Source organism: Varanus komodoensis, unplaced genomic scaffold (genome assembly GCF_004798865.1).
Source record: "Varanus komodoensis strain SLA01 unplaced genomic scaffold, ASM479886v1 scaffold7_1, whole genome shotgun sequence".
Lineage (NCBI taxonomy): Eukaryota > Metazoa > Chordata > Lepidosauria > Squamata > Varanidae > Varanus > Varanus komodoensis.
In genome coordinates this window covers 3,306,517-3,332,425 of record NW_025336479.1, presented here as the reverse complement: position 1 = coordinate 3,332,425, position 25,909 = coordinate 3,306,517, and the positions used below count along the sequence as shown (strand labels likewise).

Below are 25,909 nucleotides of genomic sequence, written 5' to 3'. Positions count from 1 at the left end.
AGGGCCCTTTCAACATTTTAGGATGGGAAAACTGCAGAAGGTGGGAAACCACATGGAATGATGAGTAGTTGGGTGACAGGGGTGATGCCAGGAGACGGGGCCAGGCCACCTGGGAACCAGGGAGGGAGAGAGATGGCCTGCAGACCTCAGTCTGAGTATGCTGATGTAGATCTGGGTGAATTGCATGAAAAATCTCTCCTTTGCTGGTTGAGGAGACAGGATGAGCCATGATTGGTTAATGTTAGTGTTGGATTAAACAGCCAGACAGCCCTTGCCTTGCCAGAAGAAAATCCATTACGCTAGAGACAGAGTGACTGGCTGCTGCAGGGCTGCATATACTCTGCCATTAAACAATGAAATCTGTGCCAAGAAAAGTTGAATTTGATATATTTGCAAATGTTTGTGTAATCTGGATTTCTCTCAGGGTAAACTCGGGACCACAGCAAAGGGAAATGTAGAGGGGGTGCTTCACACAGAATTTCTAACCAACTTCAGCTCACTTCTGAACAAGGCAATGCATGTGAGTACATATGAAGGTGCACAGGTAGAAACATAAAAACAGCGAGTCAGAAAAGGTCTCCTGGGCCATCTAGTCTGACCCTCAGCTCCAGCCGGTTCCGCTCACAACATGCCTACCATGTGCATGTCTAGCCTATCCTTGCACACCCTCACCGATGGGGCCTCAACCACCTCCTGTGGAAGCCCATTCCATACCCTTGGGGTCCTGTCAGGAAGTGCTTCCTGGCATCCAAAGTGAACCTTGGTTCCTTGAGCTTGTCTCTGTTGGAGCGCATCCTGCCCTCCTCTGCAGGGAAGAAAGGTCTCTACCCACCTCCGTGTGACACCCCCTCACATACCTGTATGTCGCCAACAGATTATCTCTGAGTCTCCTCTTCCCCAGGCTGAAGAGACCCAGTTCCCTCAGTCTTGCCTCATACGGCATCCCCTGCAATCTGGCCACCATCTTTGTGGCCCTACACTGTACTGCCTCTAACCTGACTATATCCTTCCTGTAATGAGGGGACCAAAACTGAGCACAATACTCCAGTTGCGGGCACACCAGAGTCATATAGAGTGGTAGTAATACCTCTCAATCTAGAAGCCACACTTCTGGCTATGCAACCAAGGGTGGCGTACACCCTCTTGACTGCCACATCTCACTACTGACTCATGTTTAGCCTGCAGTCAACCAGCACCCTGAGATCCCTTTCACAAGTGCTGCTCTCCAGCCACTTGTCCCCTAACCTGTACTCATGACACCCATTCCTATGCCTGAAGTGCAAGGCCTTGCACTTCTCCACATTGAACTCCATCCTGTTGTCCCATGCCCACTTCCATAGTCTGTCCAGGTCTTTCTGGCCACCTTCCTTGTGGCCCTACACTGCACTGCAGGTCGTCCTTCTGGATCTGGACTACCTGCTCTTCAGTTGTGGCCACTGGCCCCATTTTAGTATCATCTGCAAATCTGATCAGCAGACTGGTCACCTCTTCTTCCATGTCGTTGATGAAAAGACATAAGGTAAGTTAACAAGTTCTGCTGAGTCCACAGTGCATGGCAGTCCTGGCTTCTTCATGTACAAATGTCCTTAAGTAGTGTGTGGATGTTTAAGCAATGGAAGTCCCTGGAATGCCACAAACTTTTTCCCTTTGTGGCACAAAGGGAAAACCTCATTCCAGATTTAAAAAAAAAGGGGGGGGGGATCCTCATTCCAGATCCAGATCCTCATTCCACCACCCCCATACAAAATGGACCATATACACCAGGGGGTGTTGAATTCCCTTGAGGACCAAATTCCCTTTCAGAGAAGCTCCTGGGGGTCCCATTCCATTGCTAGGTGGAGCTGGAAGGTGAAAGGCGAGAGGCCAAAAGCCTTAAAAATAACATCCTCTTGTAGCTTAAATTTTTTACTGAGCTCTTATTAAGCCCCATTTCAATCTTTTAGAAAGGGTACAAAACCCAGGAAACACCAAAAGATCAGTGGTTGGGGGAAGAGGATGGGGGCCATCTGGGGAATCCCAGAGACTTCTTTGGGACCAAGGACCCGAGGTTTGCACCCCTGCCATACACCTATGCAAAACAGAACCCCAGCAGTCCTCTCATTTCCACTTCCCTAAATCCAGCCTTCTGGTCCCAAGGACTGAAGTGAACTCCCTGTCTGTCAACTGAAAACATCTGGCTCTGAAAATATCCCTTTACTTACTGCAGAAGGTGGGACGCTTTGGGCACATGCTGCTCCAGCGCACCACCCCTTCCCTTGTTGGACACTTCTGGGGCATCACATTGTTCGCTTTGGGAATCGGGTCACTTTTGTTTATATTTTTGCACAATGGTGTTCCTTCTCATCAAGAAGCTTTCTGACTCCATCTATGAGAAAGTTCATCAGAGCACACACTTTCAAGCCTTTGCAGCTAGACTGGAAGGAACCCTGTTATAACAAAAAAAAGGAAGGAAGCTTGTCTTAGAATACTTCTCCCCACTGTGCCAGCTTTCTATATGCAGGGACTTTTTATCGCGCAGAGAAGCATTCAAAAATGGCACCTTCCATCCAAGGTCTGAATGGCACAGCCTTTTACTGCCTCATTGCTCTGCTTGTGTACAGAGGGACTGAAAAGGAAAGCGAAATGAGCCTGCTGGTTGAGACCAAAGGTTAGAACAGAAGAACATGAAAACAACAACAACAACAACAAAGCTGGATCACACTAAAGGTGCGTGTGGTCCAGCACTCTGGAGTGGAACCACTGCAGACCAGCACCTCTAAATCCCAGCCCAGAGGTTCTATCCAAAAGTATACCATGGTCACCAAGAGGTCCAAGAGATCACATTCCTCCTTCCATGTCTTGACATGGATTGTTCCATGGGGAGACCAAGGCAGTTTCCATTCCACAAGCAGGCTAAAGCCTATCTGAAATTAGTTTAACTCAAGAATGCCTAGAGTTGGTGAATTTGGCAAATGTTAGTATTTTTTGTGAATGCTGACAATCCCAAATGAATTTCCCAAGCATATCCTCATTTTTTCCATTATAACCCCTCATGTTGCCAAATCATGTTTAGGCAGATCTCTGACTTTTCAGACATTCACATTTACTTGGGATGTTCACCTAGGACTACATCCACCCATCCTAGACAACGCTGAGCAGACTTCCACTCACACAATGGCCTTTCCCCAAGTCTCCCACCCTCTATAGTCCCCCAGTCTGCTCCAGAAGACCCCTCACAGTACTTGTGAACAAGCTTTGAGGGGAGGGCTGCAGGGGGAGGGGGACCTTCCCTCCTTCTCCCACTGCTGTTGGTCCTTCCATGGTGGGAAGGCTAATCGAATACAGCCCTGCAGCTGTATGGCAGAAGTAGACAAAGTGGTGTCCTTTAATGATCTGGATAATTCTTATCATCCCCTGTTGGTACAGCCCATGGCCAAAAACAAGAGGGTGCCACATGGCTGATCCCTGCTGTAAGGGATAAAATACCGCCGATGATTCACCTCCAGCCTCATTTGTCCAAGCAGAAACAATATTGGATTAAACCAAAACTATTCTAGCATTTATATTTTCCTCCTAAAGGACTGAAAGACAAGGTTCTACTGGGGGCGGGGAGGGTTCCATCTATAATCCTCAACATAGGCACCTAATCCCTTATCCCAAGTCATTTGTGAAAGGGTGAGGACATCAGGATTAGGCATGTCTGGAGAAGGGTAGGAACAATATTGTTCTGCATAGAAAGGATAAGGACCCACAATCCCAGAGCATGTCCCTTGCAGAGCATCTGAAGGAAGGGGCGCAGATGAGTTTGTCCATGGGAATCACATGGGCTTCTCAAGGCCAATGGCGCTGGGAGCAGCACCTGCGTGTACAGTACCACTGGGGTCACTGTGAGCTTTTGACTCCTGTGCCTTGCACACATGGGGTAACATTCCCACTCAAGCTAATTAAACAACAATTAGCCATCAAGAAGCAAAGAGAGAGCTCTTCTTGACACAAGTTACCTTACAGACCTCCCACTGGTGTTTCGGAGATAATTAAGCATAAATAGCAACCAAGAGATCAGCATCAGGTCAGTCTTGTTCTGCAGGAAACTTACAGTGCCTAGTGACAGACGGAGGGTAGCCACACACAATGGGGAAAGGTGGAGGGTAACCTGACACATTTTCCCACTTTGTATAATTGCATAAATGTTGAATGATCTTTTCTCCTTTGTGTGTTTCTTTGTCGTGTGGGCGTGAGGCCGGGGCAGGGGGCATGCAGGGGAGGAGAAAATGCCGTATTTCTCCCCTACAGCTAAACAATTCAAGTTGAGTAAGCAGGATGCCAAGCTGGTGCAAAGAAAGGAAAGAGTGGTACGGCCTGTTACTTTGAACCAGGTGTGTTGAGGGGATTAGAGGCAGCCTGTGGTGAGACGGCTTCAAGACTGGAGCCCCATTCCATGAGATCACACTTCTCCTATTCAGCAAACCAGCACTCCTCTCTGGCTCCCCACTATTTTCACAATCTCGTGAGAATAGCAGTTCTCCTCTGTGTGGCTGGCAGCCTCCATGGTTTGCAAGGGCATCAGGGCTATGAGCCAGCAATGTCCTTGTGCTCCTGGTATGTACATGAATTGCCATGGGCAGACTCTCAGCACAGGCGGCACAAAGAAATGCAAGCAACCCAGCCGATAAGCAAGAGCTGCAACGCATTCATCTTTGGAATGGGAGCAGATGCTTTAGGTAGCATTGGGCAATTCAACTCAAAAGGTATACTTGCATCAGGTATCTCTGTAATGAAGTTACAAAAGAACTCTTGCATTCTTCTTAGCTCAACAGCTTTATTATGTCAACTCCAAGGTCACAAAACTCTGTGGTGCAAGCTTTCAGGTTCTTCAGAACTCTCCATCATGCATGGAGATAACTTAGCAGAAGGGGGTGCGCTGAGGGGGAAATAAGTGCCTGATGTTAAAGCCAAGATGACTACATGTAGTTACAGCAAGAGGGTCTTAAGCGATCAGACAGAGATGGCACCGAACCCCATCATGCCACCAGCAGATCAGGCAGATATACTGGATAACCCTTACAAGACTCTTAAAAACATGGGCCAGTCTCATCAGAGTTGGAGGCAAGATCCTTTTCCACAAGCTTACCAGCTTTCCTGGGATGTCTTGAGAATCAGTTATTAGCCTTCAAGTCTGAAAAGGATTCCATGGCATAGGAATTCTTTATGCTGCAGGACATTTAAGGATGAAAAATGCAATCTGGTATGTCCCACTGGGTTCAACAAGGCTTAGGGCCAGCAGTGTGCGCACAGGATTGCATTCTGACAGCTAAACCTATCCTTGCTAGCTGATGGAAGGACATGGATATATTCTCTGAATCTCAAGTGGTTTGTCAAGATCAGAAACTATTTGTAGACGTAACCACACAAAGGAAAGTTGCTTCGGTCTGAGGGAACCAGAGGCTGTTATGGCGAAGGGGAGAATGCTAACCCATCATGAGAACGCAGAAGATTCTCTGACTAGTGAACCAAGGACGTTCAGATTGTCCTGCCAAACATTAATGGACTCCCATTCTTCAAGCCTCCCTTTACAAAGCAGCGACAGCAGAAAAGCACAGCCTACGTTTCAGAAGAAACGAATGCAAACCTACTTGAAAGGGTTTCATTGTTTTCCATTGGCTTATCTTTACATTCCAGTACTTCTTTTGACTACAGCCAGTACCTCACGGCTGCCCTTGCCTGGTTTATTCAGAAAAGCCTATACAGACCTTTATTTCTGGGGCGTTATTTATTTCAGACCTGCATTTCAGGGACATCCTGCACGATCCCACTCAGTGCAAGCCAGCTATCTGGGGTCAAGTCTTACAATGCCTTCCTGCTGCCACTTAAAATTGAATGACATCCGTGCACGCAGCCGTACCAAAGAACCAGGGCCCATTTAGGCAATTCTAGTGCGTGTGGCAGGCATGGCCTCCCCAGGGCCCAGTCTCTTAATCTGAACCCGTTTGACGTAGCATCCAGTGTGTCGCAGTCTGCAGGTTTCGTTTGTTGATCGTTACAAAACGGCATCCCCGTAACCTCAAGCCATATTTGGGTTGGGCTAGAGCTCCCATCACCACCAGTTATCTGCCATGCTATGCTGTACGGAAGTGTGAAAAGAAGCGTGTTTCCCTGGCCGTCATACATCTTTGCTGGGTCAGTTCCCTTTCGGCTCTGGGAACCCACCTCCAACTCTATGCCAGAACATTCGATGGATTTGTATGACGAGCCGTCTGCCACCGAACCTCCCTTCCTCGACCTGGTGCCCTCCAGATGTGTGAGACTGCAGCTTCCTCCATTCCCAGCCAGTACACCCAAAGGCTGAGAATGATGGAAGCTGCAATCCAGCACATCTGGAGGGCATACAGTTCGGGAAAGCTGTCCTAACCGATCAAGAATGTCTCTAAAGATGCCATCAACCTGGAGCTACAGAAGCCTTCCAAAATTATCGTTTCCTCCCCACAAGTGCACGAGTATCGAAGTTTTTCCCCATTGTGTCTTGTCAAAAGCACAAAAACTGGCTTGGCAAGATGTAGACTTTAGTTAAGAATTTCTACCCCCACATAACCAGACGTAGTCTTGAAACTATGCTGGGGGAGGGGGTGAGAAATTTTCACAATGCTCTCATTGCAAATGTTGTTCTCAGGCTACTTTCCCCTTAATTAAAAGTGGGCCAGAAAATTGCAGGAGGTGGAGCAAGACACACAATCATGTCTTACAATCAAGACCGGCAGCAGAGAGCTCTTGCCCTGGGGCAAGGTCAAATGCTATTTCCCCACAACCACGTGCAATTCCTGCCTGCAGGCCTGGTCAAGCCGGTAGCAAGCAATCTTTTACACGACCAAACATTCTTCTTGGATAAAGCAACCAGAACAAGCAATCTCGACAACTGTCAGCACTACATGAAAGAGAACTAGTAGCAGCTTGATAAACCTTGACAGAGACAAAAGGTGAACGCCAGCAAATCTTCCAATGATTTTGAAGCTACTAGCGATTGCTTTTTGCTGAGGCCCCACAACTGTTTCCACCCCTCACCTGAGAGGCTGTGCCGCTTTTCAGACTCCTCTTTCCAGTTAACGAGCAAGGGACAGGATACGTTAACACAGCCCTGGTCTGAGCTGCGGTTTTCACCCTGTGATCCCTGGAAGTGATTGGCGTTCCCATAATCAAAGGATGTGCAGTGGCAAATGACCTTCTTTCAGGCAGCTTGTCAGCCACCCATTTTCCATCTGCGTTGTGCAGCCACAGGGCAGCATGAAGTGGAACACTTTCAAGTCGAGTGGCGATAAGAGCAAGGATAAGCATGGATCAAGTGCCCCATCTGAACAGTGCGCATGTGAAGAAAAGGTCCAGAGAGCTGTGATGCAGAGGGCCCCTTGGCCATCTTGAAGATACTCTTGAAGGTACAGGCCACAGGGAATGCTTCCCCTGGCAAAGATATTTGACAATCACTGGATGTTAGCAGTTTACGGTCTACTTGCAGCTTGGAATCAGCAATCAGGGCTGGCATTCTCTGAACACTTACCCTGCAGTAGGTCTAAGAGAACACAAGGAAACTGATTGCTGTTTCTGAGCAAGCCCAACACTGTAAAGTTGTAAATGGGGACATACAAACACAACCCACACTTTCACTTGCTCTCACAAACTTCAACTCCCTTGAAGGTAAGAAAATTCTTTAATCTTTGCTTTGGCCCTGTTAGTGGCCACAAAAAATTACACAGACTCGTCATTTCTGACAGTTTGCTATATTCTTTTGTACATGCAGGAAAACTGCTCTAGAATGACAGCACTTTGAAACTCTTCTGTTCAGAAACCAGCACCTATAAAAGGTAAAGAGACAGGGAGAGAGTAAAATGAAGAGTAGTGAAGATAGGGGGCTGTCAAACAGAATGAGGATGACCAAAATTTTTTTGATGACCAAAATTCAAAAGGGCTCATCCTAAAAAAAGCTTTAAAGCATGCTATCTTGAGGATGCTTTGCAGTACAGATTTCTGAAAGCTTAACCAAACCCAGAGCAACAGCCATGTTCTTAATTCAATCTCTGACCAGGTTAAGAAACAGACACCATTCCCAAGATGCTGCTCTTTGCCTACAGCTGCCCCATCATATGGTACTGCTGTAAGCATCTTCTTCACCATTCTGACTTACAACCTGATCTTGTGAGCTGCTGGCAGTCTGTATGGCTGGGCACAGTTCACCAGCAGGAGGGAAAGCTTCCTTTCCTGTCAGTTACTGCAGCCATTCTTGTATGCATGATACAGAACCACCATCAGCCAACAAGGATCACGGGCACCATTTCAGGGCTGTGATCAATCCTGAATTTAAGGTGTAATTGACCCATAATGTGAGCGACTCATTGCCAAGAGCTGTCATGAAAAGCATAGCTTAGATGCGTTAAAGTAGTCTTCCCCAGCCTGGGTCACTCCAGATGCTTTGGCCTAATATTCCCATCATTCTGACCCTGCCATGATGGGGCTGATGGGAATTGTACTTCAACTGGGGGACTGCAGGTTGTGTAACCTTGGATTTTACAAATTCATGAAGGATATATCTGTTAACAGCTGTGAACCACGACAACTCAAATGAACCTCTTCAAGTTCCCAGGCAGTGCGGTTCTGCATAGCAAGCGCTGGGGAAAGCCACTGGCCGGCGGACAGGCCAGGCCAGGCCAGGCGCCCTCACGACATGTCTGCAAGCTTGCAGGAGAACACGGGGGGCTGACTGCTCTTGGGAAACCAAAAGGAGGGCTAGATGGCCCTCTCGGCCTGACCCAGCAGGGCCGCTCTCATTATCCCAGCCCAGCCTCTTTATTTGTGCTGCAGCAGCTCCACTTGGCAAAAGGAGAGGGACGGCAGAGGGTGAGGTGGCCAAATGGAGTCACTGGGGCAGTGGGTGTGGGCTTGGTCGGTCTCAGAGGGATGGTGGAGGACAGGAGAGCCTGGAGGAATGCTGTCCATGGGTTGTGATGGGTGGGGCACGACTTTGCGACTAAGTAAGCTCCACTTTCCCCATCTTTTCTTTTGCAGAAAAAATGGAATGGCAGAGCAGGCAACAGCATCCGTTGCAGCAGCATACAGGTTGTTCCCTGGCCCAGAGCAGAGATTGGCCATTTGGCCCTAGCAATGAGGACCAAGTCCACCAATTTCCCTGGCCTTAACCTTCCACTTAGCTTCCCTAACACAAGCTTACCTTTAGTAAAATGCATCATGCACACTATCTAGACAAACACCACATGGTTTTGTGCCAAGGGGAAAACCAGTATGGTCCCCCAGGTGGGGGCTGTACCAGGGACAAATGACACTTACGATGCTAATCAAAGCTAACCATTTAAGCTCATTAAATTATGAGCCACAAAGATACTGGGTTGAATCCTGATGTTAATCACGCTTAGTCCCACTAAAGTCAATTATTTAAGTTTGTCCCAATCTGTTTTTTTATTTTCAGTGTTTCTACTCTAAGCCTGATTACAGCTGGGCTTGAACAGGCAATGTGGACAAAGGCCCAGAGGCACAACATGCAGTTATGAAATGGAGGCTTCCAACTAGTCTGCACAGCTGCATGATTCCTCCTTTTCTGTGGATGTTTTTTCCAACACAGAGGGAAAAAAATCAAGCTTACCTGTAATAAAAATACTCTACTGCTGGACTGCATGCCACTCATATTGTTACACCTGGTGAAAAATAAAAGTTCATTAAAATATGATGTCAGCCCTCCAAATATCACAAACAAGATTTGTTGGTGTAACAAGACAACACAGTTCTCTTTTATTTAGGCATTCATTTTTACTACATTTCTTGCATTGCTTTCCAATGCTGGTATTGCTTCATGCTCAGAGCATATGAAGGAGTAAACCCACTTCATTTCTCAAAGCAATCGGTAAAATGCCATGAGCAAAAGCATCCAGAGTTAGTTGGGTCCCATAAAGTAACAGTTTGTCCCAAGTAAGGCCTAAACTCCTCCTCAAACCATTTGCATGTATTCTCAAACTGACACCAACAACTAGAGTCTAGAACTCTGAATCATTCACAAATATTCCAACGTCTCTGCATTGTCCGCAGACCGGTTTGTGTCTCTGGCCCAAGTGCTACTCTGATGCTGCAGACACAGTGTAGCCCCCAGATCCCCAACTGCCTCTTATCTACCTTGCACCAACACTGCTTGCCTTGATTTTGCATGCCAAGTCAGTCCTTCTAATTGTATGTGCACAATCCCAAGGGTTGGCAGGCTTAGATTTTCATTCCTCAACATGTTACGGCTCTAGTGAAACCAACATGAAAGCATGCCAAGAATGTGACATTTAAGACACCTACACGTGGTGCAACAAAAACGATTTTGTGCAGACCACTGCAAGGCACTTGCTGGAGGGGTGGAATCTGCTCAACAACACTTGCCATTCTTCGCTTGGCAAAGTTGTGCAAAGGCATACACGTACAAAGGCCTCTTCCCACCCACCTGCTGTCTGATGAGCACCCTGAGAAAGCTTGGCTATTCTGCTAAGATGGATTTTAAGAAAGAAGTGAAGAACCCAATTCAACAAGCAGGCTAGGGATAGAAGTCCTTACCTGGCAGATCCTTACTAATGAGTTAACAACTTGCAGTCCCCTAGAATCTTATTCTCAACCCTTCTCCTCGTGGGGAAGCAGCAGAGAAATAGAAATCCCTGCACATCGGTCCCATAGTGTCATGGTTCCAAAGAGGCTCCATCATCATGAAGGAAGTGACACCACAGCATCAAGTAAAGTTGGTCTGGGTTCTTTCCACCGTGTTGTACCTGGAAAAGAGGTGATAGACAAAGGTGTCTCCCCAACCAGGAAGCAAACTCTCTGGCTATACAAAAGGCTAGGGAGAATGCTCAGTATTCTGATGTCCTGCTCATCCACACAGGCAGGCAGACGCACAGAGAGATACAAACCGCATTTCAAGGAACCCTGGTATACCCAGGCAGCTCATCCGGAGTTCCTCAGGAAGATTATTAACAGGAACCAACAGGCACTGGTTCCCCTGGAAGACAGCTTGCTCATCACTTCTGACGATCTTTGGGTACGTTCTGTGTGGTACACACGTGGATCATTTTGGCCACCAGGGAGGCCCAAGAGGTCTGCCCTGCATGTAGGGACTACATTTGGGAACAGGATGCTCTGCAATGCTCAAGAGTTCTCCCACTGACACGGAGTACTTTAACAGTGAGCAAAGGTTTCTCCCAGTTTGGTAGTATGGTAAGAGAGGTAGTAGAGACTTGAGCAATGGATGGCTAGAGAGCCCCATGTATCAAAATACTGACCTGACCAGCTTGATGTTATCCCTTCTCACACTGCACATGGAATTCTGCCTGCCCCACTGCCAGCAAGCAGACGCTAGTGCTTTGCTTCCAAGATATGCTTCAATATTGTTGCTTTCTAAGAGTCTCTGATTTATGAAACAGGAAACTGGGGAACATGGTGGTTCTGTTTCTCTGGAGTCTTAAGGAACGCCTTTCATGGGGCACTACAGTGATACAATAAAAGCTACTAATTTCAAATGTTCAGCAATGCATGGTGCCCCAGAGCACTCCACAAATGCTGACACACACTGCTGCAGGAAGGATGCAGTGGTCACAGCTACCTTGAGTTTACATGGAGAAATCAATTTAGGCTACGGCAAGCGATTGCCATGAAGACAACTGGGAGAAAATGAAATGGACAGGCCTCAGTTGATATTCATTTCCCTCATAGCTGAATTTTCAGACAGGGATAACATCACATCACAGGCTTTTTTTAAGGGACAGAGAAAGAACTCAAGGTGGTGACTGATCTGAAAAATTGTACACATATCAAATGTGTCCTTTGTGGTGGCCAAGTTGTTTTCTGTGAAATTGGTTAAGTTAGGCTAAACAACAGTGGTTAGCCCAAAGTTACTGGTTGTGTTTCAACCAACAGATAGATTTTGCTCTTTTGATCAAGATTTGCTTCTTGTATTCTTGGCTCGTGGGGAGAATCCAGACTAGTCAGGAGTTTTTGCCTTGTCCAGCACAGTGGAGCAGTCTTCACTTACCTGAGTTGCTCAACAAAGTCACTGTATGTCCTATCAGCAACCCAAAAGCTCTTACCCATTTGACCCTTTGCCCACACTGTAATTTGAAAATAGAACGCTCGCTGAATGCGTTGAGGAGTGTGATCGCCCTAGGCAGAGAAGCTGACCCAGAGAGTCCTCATGTCTTTGCCATCTCTACCAAGCAGGTCAAGCCTGCATGGCTCTAGGTGTTGGATTTCAACCAGGAAATCCTATAGGTTCAATCACAAAGCTCACCGGGTGACTGGCTGATCACAATCTTTCAGGTTAACATGCTTCACGAGGATACTGCAACATTAAAATGCAGTAATACCAGGGTTCCTTGGGAGAAGGGTGAAACACAAATGAAATATTTCTTTCTGATCAGGTCCACCTGTAAGAATGTGCAAGGACGGACATCTGAGTCACAGTCTGAAACTCACAGTCTGAAAGTGTACTCTGAAGTCCAGAAAGTGTTCTGCATTCCACAAACTAAGTAATTTTCTCAAGCAGCAATTTAAAATCTCTTAATCCTCCACTGCAATTTAGTATTGCAAGGAACAGGAATCAAATTTGAAGGGGAAGCTGTTTTAACTCATTATCAGAATTATGGGCTCAATCCAGATTTAGATACATGCAGACCCCCAAAACTCTACATAGAAAGTTGGGGTACCTTGCTGACTAGAGTAGGCTGCAATGCAGGGAGAAGGAAGGAATCCCCAAATACCCAGAACTTGGCTCACAAAGGTGCCCCTGCTTGATCTGGGGGTATTTCCCCCTTCGTAACACATCTAGGTGGCAGTTAACTAAATTTGAAGAATGGTGGTCGGGAAGAAATACCCAAAGCATCCATAATGCAACAATTTTCATATTGCAATATAGTTGCCAAAAACCCCCTCTTCCATTCTGCAATCCTATAGGCCTGGTTCAGGTACAAACAGGAAGTCATGGTTCCCCCCTCCACAAGATCATTTCACTGGGTTTCAGCATTTCTCCTTTTTGCAGCTGTGAGGAAGGGATCAAATTCATTTGCTTTTATACAAGCAACAATTGTCATCATGCCCCAATTTAGTTAACTATCATTTTTTTAAAAATGGAAGTTTATGATTTCCTCACAGTTGTGGTAGGTTGGTGACCATGTGGCTCGCTCACATAGCAGCCAACCAGGCTGAAAAAGTTTTTTAAACTGCATTTGCAAATCAGCAGAACTTCTAGAGACAATTTGCCATCTGGCTTGGCCATCTGGATTTATCGCTGGCATGTCTTACGTAGTTCTCTCCAACTCAGGATCAAACTCAACGTGACTTTGAGCACATCTTTGAATTGTATGCTTGCAGCTGGCCATGATTTTGCTCATAAAAAGCAGCTGCAGGATCAGTTGACCCTCCCTCTCCCATACCATTTTCCCATGAGAATTCCTCTCCTCAATGGCTGCTAAGCACAATGATTTAAAACCAAATTCAATCAGAAGAAATAGCAGTTACCAGGGAAAAAAGAGGATTTTTTAAAGCAGAAAGATGACACAAAGTCAAACCCTTTCCCAGTTTTGACCCAGATCCACAAATACCAGCTGCTATTTGAAAAGAGAAGGGGCAACTTCCAACACACAATTAATAAATGTGCTTAGAATCATGTCTTGTTTGACCTCAGTCTACTCAAGGAATGATTTTAGGTGGCAATCTGCTAACTCAACAACACTTGGAATGGTTTGTCATTTGGTACATCTAGTCTTATGACAGGGAATCTTGTAAGAGAAGCATCTGTCTAATAGGATGCCAGCCATCTTTCCTTGTTCCAGAAGAGCATTCGAGTGATGTAACTCAGTGGAGTAAATGCACCTTCTTTTATATAAACAGGATCACCTAATCTGCTTCAAGAAACACACAGCCCAGAAGCTGTCCCTCATGCCCTACAGGCTTCCGCTAGAATATCACTATTTGTTCTGACCTCAGGCTATGCTTCTGGCTCTACAGTGGGGAAGATAAGCATGCAGAGAGGAGGAAATATGATGACAAACAGTATTACAGAAGGAAAGGCACTTTCCAAACCCCAGTAAATAAATAAGCAGTGATTGTGTAAAGTCCAAATACTAAGTACAGCCATGAGCTGAAGGACAACTGCTTCCACAGCTGCCTTGCGCCGGATCAGCCCACTGGTCGGTCCCTCTTGCCCAGTACTGCTTATTTTGACAGGCAGGCGGGGACCTGGGCAAAGATTTTGGGACACACTAGAACAAGTGACAAGAGAATAATCACTGGAAAGCACTGATGCTTTCTAGGTAGGCACAGATGCACACTCATTTTCTGAAGGATGTTAGAGTGCATTGAAACAAGGCTGGCTTACACCATGATTTTCAGGGACTGCCTTCAAAAGACCAAGGGGAAAAGCACTGCCCCGCCAAGCAGCTGCAGCCTTGCATCAGGATAAGTGGTATCCATAAGTTGCTGCCACCCTCACATCGGTCCTTATCTGCCTAACACTCAGGTGAGCTGCAAAATGGCCTCATGGGAATGTATTTCAGTGGCTGTGCAAGTCTGAACATTTGATTTCTGAAACACCACAGAGTCCACTATGTCACCCAGATGCACACAGACTGCCACACCACCTTCTTCCCTATGTGTTCATCCCCATTTCCCTCTCCCATGCTGCTTTTACAACACTAAGCAACAGGCAAGGATTGCTTTTCCCTCTGAAAAGCAACCACAAATCATTGTGCTTCCAGATCTAATATTTATTAGATTTATATCCCACTTTTTTTCTTACAAAGAACTCAAAGCAGTTTCATCATTCTTTCTCCTCCTCCTGTTTCATCCCCACAGCAACAACCCTGTGAGGCAGGTTGGGCTGAGTCTGACCCAAAGTCACCCAGTGGGCTCCATGGCTGAGCAGCGGCTAGAACCCAGCCTGTGCCAAACCCTCATTCTTAACCACTACAGCACATTGGAGGGCCATGGGAAAACCAGGGCCTATACTGGGTCCTGAGAAATTGCTTGCAGGATTGAACACATGCCACAGTAGCCAACTGAGTTTCCGAATGGTCAGTGCAATCCATTGACAAATTTGGATCACATTCAACTGCTTCCCCTTCTCCAAACCAGGCATTTGAATCCCTGTTCGTATAAAACCTATTATGTTCTCCCTGCTCCACGTTGTCTTCCCAACCAACAACCCCGTGAGGTGGGTTAGGCTGACAAGACAGTGAACTTCATGGCCAGGTGAGGACTAGAACCCGGATCTTCTGAACCCTAGTCCAGAATTACTGAGATAATAGAGGTTTTTCCACCCGAATCACCTGAGGCAATAGTTGGGTGCTCTGAGGGACTTCAATGTGCATTTGTGAGATAACAGGGCCCCTGGTATTTTACAGAAACCATAGCTCAGTCTCTCATAGGAATGTAAATGCATGGCCATTTTGCAAGTCACCAGATTTTTATGCAGCTGAGGGTAGAAAGAAGAGTGGAATCAGCTTATGCCAGTGCAAGGCTGGGACCACTTAGAAGGAAAATACTTTTCTGTTATTTAGAGACGGTTCGTGAAAATCAGCGTGTAAGCCATTATATATTTGGTTGAACACGCTCCAACTGGCATTCGGAAATTTCCGAAGGCAAATTAGAGACCCATGCCTTCCAGTGGCCGTTCTCAGTTACTCGTTCTAGTCTGCAGTCCTTCGCCAAATACAGCTCCACGGAGCCTGTCTGGAGACAGCCACATAAAGAAACAATGCACAGCAGCAGGTGGAATTCATGGACGTCTCCTGTTGGGGCAGTCAGACTCACTGCAACCCCAGAAGAAGATCAAGCAACACAATCATAGACACATACTCACCAGTGGGTATATTAATCAGAAAGGCACACCACATGGCTGACACGTACACCATCTTTCTGAGGATGTGATACTTTATTCTTACATACATCATTATGTGAGGAAACTGCATCTTCACGCCTTCTCTGCTAAGATTTGCTTGGCAAACAAACATGCAGCCTGGGAATAGGACAGACAAAAGATTAGCATTAGCTGTTCAAATTTGCTCTCCTGCTACTTTCAGAGTCCTCCAAAACTGAGCTTCAGAATCCACAACTCCACAAGTCAGAAAAGCTTCCATTTCAGACAGGGATAACTTTTTGTGTCATCACAAGCTCAGCTCTTTACAAGAAGAAAACACATTTGTTTTTGCTGTGTGCACTCTGACAATCCGCACGTAGCAAAACCATGTCAGTTTGGCTCTTCCTGTCCTCCTTCTGCCAAAACGTGCTTCTTCCTAACAGTGACATCTACTGGACACCGCAATAGTTTAGCAAAGTAGCAGGTGGACAGAGGAACATTTCTGTTGTTAACCTCCATCTATACACTTTTTGATTCCACTTTATAAGACACTTGGCACTGAACCTACACTAGCAAATAAGCAACTGTACTAAGGGTGGGCAACTAAAGACCCTCCAGATGCTTTTGCTTACAACTCCCATCAAACAGAGGAGTCCTACACCATCTTTAATATGGTTAAAGTCAGTTATCAAGATCCAAGAAAGCTCAGGAAATAATAAACGGAACTTAAGTTAGAAATTCTGCAGTAGCACGCTTATGAATTGGCAAGTTGAGAACTTTGTATTGTTTGATGTTAGTCTAACTGGCATATGCTAGTAAGATGAAAAAGGCCCTACTGTAGTGGCCTATAATCTATTACACTTTGTTATCTGTTAATCACGGACATCTTCTTACTAAAATGTGGTTAAGATAAAACAATAATGCAGGATACATTGTGAAAATTGTGAATTTTGTGAAACAAAGTGAGGAAAATACAGGGGGTTATATTTTATGAGATGTGTGATGTTCGTTTTAATCTTAGTGGGACAGGACTGGAAAATGTGGGCATATTTATTTGGAACATGTAATTCCCCCCCCCTTTTTTGTTCTATTGTAAGCTGCCCAGAAAGCCCTATGGGCTATGGGGTGGCATACAAATGTAATAAAATGAAACCCTTCAAACAAGGAAATGTCCTCTTCAAAAGAGAGCACATGGGTCTCCTACACCTCAAATGTTTTGGCCTACAACCGCCATCATCCCTCACCTTTGGCTATGTTGACTAGGGCTGATGGGAGTTGCAGGCCAAAACATCTGGACAGCCAAAAATTGCCCACTACTGTAATACCATTCACATCTCTGTCTGAATGAGGATCTGCAAAGTCCACAACCTTTGTTCTTCCCTCCCATGGTCGAGCAGAACCATATCTGTTCCCTGACACCGAGCTCCAATCACTAAGGTGGGATCAGCACCACCCCAGCAGGTACACGAGCCTTCCCCAGTTGGGAGTCACCATGCTACCCTACCCACCTCCCTCTCAACTCATTGAAGGGAACACTGCTGGAGGACAATGAAGCCTTCGCAAATGATGGGAGTTCTGACCTCTCTGAATCATCTGCCTCTTCATGCCACGTGTAAGATCTATGTGAAAAGAGAGCCAGAGGGCACCCACAAAACTCAGCATCAAGAGGTGTCCCCTAGTTCAAGTCAACCTCTCCAAAGGCGAAGGCACACAAAATTTCTTGGTCATTGACTGTATGTACGACCCATGAAAGCTGGGCTGCAGAAACAGCCTGGCCATTGCTAAAACTACTCCCGATTGCCCACTTGCAGTGATCCATTATCAACACACAACAGTGGATGCTGGACAGGAAATTGTCAGATCATATTAACAAGTTGCATAAACAAGTGAACCCCTGGAACTGTCATGGATGTGCTGCTCTCTGTCATCAGTAGCAGTTACTTTGTTTTTAGAAATATGGGCACACTTTAAAGGTTTCCAACAGTGTAAGTTCCTGAAACGCTGGCGTAAGAGAAAACCGGGATTACTTGTATGTATTAAGTGTACTTCACCGACCTACCCTTAGACTTTCTGGAGCCAACATCGTGTATTGTGCACCATCCCAAAAGCCCCTTTTAAAACCCTTCACACTCACTGCAAGAGAAAGCTCAGGGCTCATCATTCCCCTCCATGCTCGTCCTCCACCTGCAGAAAAAGCAAGAGAAAGAAAAGTGAACAAAACAGGCAGGTAGCAGATTAACACACGCGCCTTTCGCAGCTTGCAGAAGGCAGACTCGCTGCCCATTTTACTTGCCACAAGACAGCTGCGACCCCCGAAAAGGCAAAACGGGAAATGGGGCAGCCGATGCTTTGTATCACGATCGAGCTTAGTTATAGGGAAGTCAGCCAGTTAATAAGCTCTCACAAGGACGTACAAAAACTCGCGGGACAAATATCACAGCCTGGCATCTTTTTAGGAGCGACGACAGGAAAGGATGACACGCGATCCTCCAAAAGGCCCGGCTTACTCACCACTACGGCCTCCATGACACCCGCAGGGGCCGGTAGAAAGGCAGAAAGGATGCAACGCGCGTGCGCAGAGTGAGAAACACGTTCTCTCTCGGGGGAGAATCTCGCTTGACTTCTCGTGAGGCTCTTTCGGGAACTGTAGTTTTTGAGAGCTTAATCGTCCCGGTTTGTGGTGCTGAGCATATTCGCGAGCAGATTTTAGCGATGCATTCCTTGCTTTGGAGGCAAAGTGGAAAAGCAGGAAGCAGTTGCTTGTAAAACCCTGCGCTAGGAAAATGGCCACTTTTTCAGACTGTCTCTAGTGTTGCCATTCAGTTCTATGAGACTTGCTTCTCAGCATTCTTAAGATCGTGTGCCCTTTCCTTGCCTTTAAAATAAAAATCCTAAAAGCTAAAACACTCGTGCATTGCAATTTTTCCTCATAAAGGATTTGTTTGAACCCTGATCATTCAGATTGCCATTTACTGCACCTTCACCTCCTCAATATCCTTTATTTTAAGTGTGATCCCAGCACAGATTTGTATAATTGCAATTTCCATAATGGCAATTTTATTTTTATTTCTAAGCCCAATTTTGTTTTAATTTGATTCCTGTGCATTTGCCTTTTTTACAGCAGCTGCAGACAGAGCAGATGTTTTTACTGGTCTATCACCACTACCCCAAGATTTATTTATTTTATTGAAATATTTTCTATTCCGTCCCCTACAGAATGTCTCGGAATGGCTTACAATAAAGATCTTACTGCCAGCTTAGTCTCCCTCTGGGCACTCTAAAATTTGGAAAACATGCATCACATTGTACTTATTTATACTGAACCACATTTGCCATTTTAGAATCCATTGATCCAGTTTGGAGTTATGTTGCTATCCCCTTATGGTTTTTGCCACTTTGAATAACTTGGTTTCATTTGCAAACTTGGACACCACACTGCTCTCCCTAATTCAGAATCATGTATAAGCAAGTTAACAATCACTGGTCTCAATCCAGATCATTGTGGGACCCTGCAGTTCACATTCCTTCATTGTGAGAATGGCCAATGTATTCCTATTGCCTGCTTCCTGCTCTAAACTGACTGTTTACTGATGCAGAAGAGGAATTTTTCTTATCCCATGACTGATGATCCAGTGAGAAAGAGATGGGTTTGGGGCTAGTGTGTTATTAGATATGTACTGGGAACATCTCTGGTCTTACACAGTGACTATCGGCTAACAAGTTTCAAACAGGGAGGGTGCAGTCCCATGCAAGTTAAAGGAAAGAAAAGAAAGGAAAGGCCTACAGTTCCCAGCATGTGCCTTTTTTGACTAAATAGGCAAAGGATTGTGCCTTAAAACAACTATAATGATAGAATAAATGCAAAAGGTGTGGTCAGAAAACATAAACACCAAACCAAGTTAAAAGGACAGTCTAAAAATATAATGTGCTAAAAAGGCCTGGGCCAATATAAAGGTCTTTACTGGGCATCAAAACACACCAGACAACTGCTCCATCTTCCTAAATGGAGTATTCCAGAGTTTGAATGTGACCACTGAAAAGGTCCTATCGGGGCATCACCACCAGCCTCACCTTCAAAGGCCACCACCAGCCTCACCTTCAAAGGCGGGGAGAGATGAGCTGCAGAAAGACCTTTGAAGATTATCTTATCCAGTAGGTTCATGTGTAGTGGAGGCAGTTTCCCCCATTTGCCTCAGGCTCACTCTGGGCCTATCTCTCAGGGCTTCCCTGCATGAGGCAGTTATCCTGCAGTTTAACCACAGGATAAAAGCAAATCCTTTTCAGGCAGTTTAATTTTGTTTCCTTTGTAAATGCTGTGTTAAACAAACATGAGGGGGCACAGCCATTTTCTACTGCTGCCTTGCTCCACAGGAGATAATGTTGAACTTTCCTCTCTCTAAAAAAGCTGCAGAAATGTCTGGGAAACATCAGAGAGGCCCTGGAGGATAACTGCATCATGAAATGGACCTGCAAATTCCCATTAGTGATCACTAACCCACAATAAATTCCTCATGTAAAGAAGCCGTCAGCCTCAGGTTTCCATCTGTAAAATAGTTCTAAGACTGACCTACTTCCAGCATAAAACAAATGGTAAAACACTTTCAAAATGTAACAACATTCTTTTAATTTCAGGGAATCCTTGTTTTAAAAGCAACTAGGAAAGAAGATTCATAGATTCACACAAAATATGTGCATCAAAGTTAAATCCTGGCTCAAATTGACCTCACTGCACTCTACCAATCCTTTCATCTCTTTCAGTGCGGAGAAAGCTCCCTTTATGAATGTATGAAATGAGCTATTCATGGGTTGGATGCAGGAATTGCCTTCCGTAAAAAGAAGGGACCACCTGTGAGAGGAAGGGAAGTTCATCTGCCCAGGTTTTGGGGATCCCTGCCTTCCCCATACACCACAGTTCATCCTGAGTCAGTAGGGTCTCCTGACTCAGGGGAAAGGAGCCGTGGCGGATGATTTCTCCTGATCCTGTGCATGTGGGTGCGTGCCATGCAATATGCCTAATCTCCCAACCCCAGTGAGTGTGTAGCCAGGGGTGGCTTCAATCCACCACCCCAGCTGAACCCTACAGCAAGCCATGGGTTCTGGGATGGTTTCAGGGGCACCTCCCACCGTGCCCCTTACCAGGTGTGGGAGACTTGGCCAGCCACATGCCATGAGAGCAGTAGACAACTTGCGTGGCACACATGTACAGGCAGAGGAAAGTGTTCACTGTGGCATCCTTTCTCCATTATTGTGTGAACCTGGCCCCTATGTAGTGTTTCTCAGGAACTGAAGGAGCTGCCATGGGGAGCAGAGGGAGGGGAATTTGACTGCCATTGATACAGCTGATTCAGATTAAATCAACTTCTCTGTAGACGTGCACAGAATTGCACTTTAAGCATTTATTTATTTATTTATTTATTTAGAGTATTTGTATGCTGTCCCATCGCATAGCCTTCTGGGGGTTGCTCCATTACAGGCCTCTATTAAAACGCAGGCTGCCACCTGATGAAGCAAAATCACTTGACAATATCTGCACAAACCTACATCAATCTTTCAATCTGTTGCCCAAGGGCAGTGCTCTAGCTCATCCATTAAAAAATAATCTAAGTGCTGCCCTAATTAATATTCCTAACATTTAGCATCTTTAGCTCCTGTGTTGTGGATACTGCACAGAATATAGAAGAGTTTAAGGGCCAGAGCTTGTATTAGGTCTGCTAGTGGGGATTCTGCTGAGGCAGATCATTTGACTGTGGCAAATGATTCAAACCCCAGCGACAGCATGTGGAATTAATGGATCATTGGTGTCTCCAGTGTTCCCTCCTGCAGTCATGGATGCAGAGATACAGAACATGACTGCAGAGGTACATCTGATATTCTTCTATATGTTACCTGCAGGACTGGGTTGCATGGCCAGAGATAGGCCGCTTTCAATGGCACTCCCCTGGTGAATATAAGGTATGCCTTGGGCCATTTGAATGGGAAAGCAGGGACTGATTCCAGACAAAGCTTTTATGGTGCCATTGCTGTATTTCATTCATGGAATTATATGGGAGTTCTATGGTGCTGCTGCCGATCTTGTTCTTGTTCTTACATCGCATCTATTCCCCTCCTTTTTTCCTCCTGCAAGGGGGGGGGCACTTACAAGGTTTCCCTCCTCTCCATTTTGTCCTGGCAACAACCCTGTGAATTAGGTTAGGCTGAGAGTCTGTGACTGGCCTAAAGTCACCCAGTGAGCTCCATGGCCAAGTGGGGAGCAGAACCTGGATCTCCCAGATTGCCAGTCCAACACCCTAACCACGACACCACATGAACTCTTCCACTCCTCTTCCCTATGACACCATCCGCTTGTAACCCTCCTGTGTGTTCCCATCACATCTTCCACCTTTTTCTCGACCACAGAAAGTCCATGAAGGAGAAAAAGACAGATTAGCTCCATTTGAATCGGTGTCATTAGGAGTCCTTGTTCTGGATGCAGCCAGAGAGACAGAAGACTAAGAAAGGTGAGGCTGAATTAGGTGTTTGATGAAGGTAATCGCTCATAGCATTCCATGATGAAATAATCAAACAAAGTGGATTCCTCTGAACATTCGATAGTATTTGTTTGATTCTCAGAATTTTCTATGCTTCACCAAGAACAGCGTCCAAATTTTGCTGTTTGCATCTTGCATACACTTTACCCACAAGGGGTCACTCCTGCCGCACAGATGCTTTTACCATCAGTACTTTGCTAACACTTCAACTGGCTTTTGGACTGTGTCATAGAAATGATCAGTTTTGAAATCACATTGCTGCTGAAGGACAACACAGAGAAATTCAATATACATATATGTTTACATATTCTTTGAAAAGATAGCCTTGAAGCCAGAATTCTTTACCAACTCAATCAGACCATGAGCAAGAGGGGAGGATTTCCACACTTTGCTATTCCACATAATATATAGGTACGGCTTTAGCCAATAAAGCATCAACATTTATAACGTTGAAGATATGTGTGTGTGTGTATGCATATTTCAATGGTACATGGCAACATGTAAGGACTCCATAAAGTGGCCCAGGCAAGGAGGTGTAACAGAGCTGTTAGTGCTTTCCAAAGCATTATGCAAAGATCCACATATGTTGGGGGAAAGTTACAGAATTTGTAAAAGACAAGACAAAAGATCCCATTGTTTGGCTTCTGAATGATCAGAAGGGGGAAAAAACTGAAACACATGAAGTAGAATTTGTAACTAAGCTTTTACAGGTCACAGGAAAGTGCATTCAGATAAGTGGACGAGTGAAAATTCTGGCTTTATTGAACAAATGACATACTTTGATAACATTTGAATTAATAATTCAAAAATAACAATAATAACATACTCATTAGGTATGTTAGAAAAAGACATGCATGATAGCAGAAAGACAAATTCAATGAAAACTGGATGGATTGCATCTCTTAATTACTGGGAACAACAAACATAGATGCATCCCAGAATGGTTTCTCTGAGCTTAGCAGTAGCTTGCAAGATGAGTCCCCTTCTCATTCCTAGCCCAAGGACAGACCTGCTTTTGGGTAGCTGATCCTGCACAGAAGCTTTACTTACACTCAAGCATTAAAAATGTTGTATTACACAGTAAGGCAGGGGTGGGAGATAACCAGATTTCAAAATACAAATATTTATTCTCTGCATCCATTAGTTTTAATGTACTAGCCGAGCATCCTCTGCTCAGCCTTGATGGTGTTTCTCTAAGCCTGAGAAAACAAAGGAACCACCTCAGAGACTAAATGCATCTTGCAGTTGGGGCTTGAATCAGCTTCTTTTCCCGCAATGGGTCCGTAACATAAATGCCAATCTACACTGGGGGCAATGAGCATTCAGTTTCTCTCTCCTGTTTGACCCCTGTGAGTGGACCTACAACAAAAGTGCTTTCTCTCCTATCCAGTGAGGAAGGCTGGAGACAAGCCTGTTAGCTGTGTCTGTCCCCCTCCATGATTTTCCAGAGCCCTAAATCACATGGGATGTCTAGAGGAGTAAATCTGGATCCCTAGGGCTGCCTGGAAGTTTCTCTAAAATAGGATTTGGCTGAAAATGGGATTTCCGGTCTGAAAGAGGCTCAGAACAGCTGCCCTGACCCATGGAGGATGGGACCAGAGCTAGTGTAGTCAGAGCCACCCTCTCTCCTGAGACTCGACTTGCATGAGGGAAATTAATGCATGAATAGGACTAAAATCTTGCTCTGTGGAATACGCCTTGTTAGGATGGCAGGCAGCTCTGCCCTTTTGCAGGGTATTTCATTCCCATCTCTGCTGCTTCTCTGTTGTTGCAGCACATACCCAAGAAGAAAGAAGAAGGGCCTAAGGACATGCACCACATGGAAGGGTCTGTACATGTTGGCTTGTGGCCTGCAATTATGTGCAACAGCTTTTGGGGAGGAAAAGAGGCAATCAGAGACGGTGTTGTGTGACATGGGTATAAGGGAGAGACGACAGGAACCATGCAAAGGACAAAAGTGAAAGAGGGGGAGAGGCTTACATGGAAGGGACAGGAAAGTAGGAAGCTGCTCGTACCAGATCTGACAATCTGCCCACTTGTTACCTATCAGTGTTATTCTCTGTGGTTGGTAACAGCTCTCCAGGGCTCAGGCAGGGTTGTTTCATCTCATGTCACATCATGTGCTGCCTCCTTTTGAACTGGAGATACCAGGTATTAAACCTGGCGCCTTCTTGTGTGCTAATGAGCTGCTGACTCATACAGCTGAGAGAGAGAGAGAGAGAGAGTCTAAGCAACTAAATGAATGGTGATCTATTCAAATTTCACCTTGACCAAGGACTCACTTGAGTTCAGACAACACGATAACCTACACTTAAGAGTTGTGTGGGTTTTGTGGAACCATGGGTTGAAAGCATGGGATGCTTAACAGTTCAGGGGCTCAGTTGCTAGCTGCTGCATCCAATCCTCCTGGATTAGCTGGCTTTTGGTCCACATGCGCTTCACTTCCTGCTGCCTCTCTTCCAGTCTTTCTGCTTGAGAGTTTTTCCTGCAATCAAATGTCCTCCCCTCCCTGTCCATACATCCCTTTTTATGAATAGGGGTATCCTTGAGAGATCATGTCCATTAAAATCATACACAGAGAGAATTTAGGGTATGGGTAAATTAGCAGATGTAAATGTGTGGTGTGTCCATCTGTTTTTGTCCTGTGGGTCCGAGCCCTGGATCTTTTCAGTGCCTAGCACTGGCCCTGGTCTGCTGAACTAGCATCACGACTAGTCTGGCCTTCACTCTCAGGGCTTCCAGTACGTGAAACGGGGACCTGTGGGACTGACCTAGACAGCAAGACTGTTGTGGGCTGCATCATCACTATCGGCAAATTGATGGAAAGAATTCTCCCACCAACACAGTTGGAGGTGGTTTGCTTCCACGGTTCCTGTGTGATCTTGTTCTTGGCTGTGACTAGCATCAGAGTCATTTCCCCAGCACAGGGAATTTTCTCTGAATCCTAAAGGAGATGCCAATGGAATTATATCACTCCTTCTCCTCCTTGGAACCCCGCTTTCCCTGGCTATGCCAAAACCCAAAGAACTGGCATGCTTGGAGCCCCTGATGCACAGAACAGTATTTCAGAACAATTCCCTGGCAGGGATGATCATCTCTTTAACACAGGGCTACAGGCCAGATGGACTGTGAAGAACTCTGCAGCCCCACGACGATGGCTCCTTCAGGCAGCTCCCCACAGGGAAGAATGACTGTCCGGAGGCAGCTCCCCACAGGGAAGAATGACTGTCCAGGTCACAAGGAAGCAAACTGCTGGAACACTGGCTGCACAGCCTGGAGGGCTCTCAATGGCTACATCTGCTCTCCAACAGCAGGCGACTTGGATCTCTGGGGCCGGGCCTTTGCTGACTGGTCCAGGCACTTGCCCAGAGAAAGACAGAGATTCAGGAGGGACATTCTGTGCAATGCAGTCATGCTCACCCACCACGCTAAAGTTTCCTCCCCTGAAGCAGACATCAGTCGGGTATCTGTTGTCTTATTATCCATCCTCTGTTTTCCTTTCTCTGAATTATTACCGATATCATCATCATCA

The 25,909-nt window shown here is 45.8% G+C and overlaps 1 long non-coding RNA gene and 1 other non-coding gene across 3 annotated transcripts; both read right to left on the bottom strand.

Annotated features, from left to right (window-relative positions):
- Positions 1-7,656: 7,656 nt before the first annotated feature.
- LOC123035614 lies at positions 7,657-18,416 on the bottom strand. 2 transcript variants are annotated; one of them, XR_006416995.1, is made up of 6 exons: positions 18,362-18,416; positions 17,985-18,034; positions 15,854-16,009; positions 10,564-10,772; positions 9,620-9,671; positions 7,657-7,820 (listed from the first exon to the last, which is right to left on the bottom strand). It is a non-coding gene; the product is annotated as an uncharacterized LOC123035614 (long non-coding RNA). The 2 variants fall into 2 exon arrangements; XR_006416996.1 differs by having other exon boundaries at positions 17,910-18,034; positions 18,362-18,413.
- LOC123035679 lies at positions 16,086-16,169 on the bottom strand. The gene has a single exon (XR_006416998.1). It is a non-coding gene; the product is annotated as a small nucleolar RNA R38 (small nucleolar RNA).
- Positions 18,417-25,909: the final 7,493 nt, after the last annotated feature.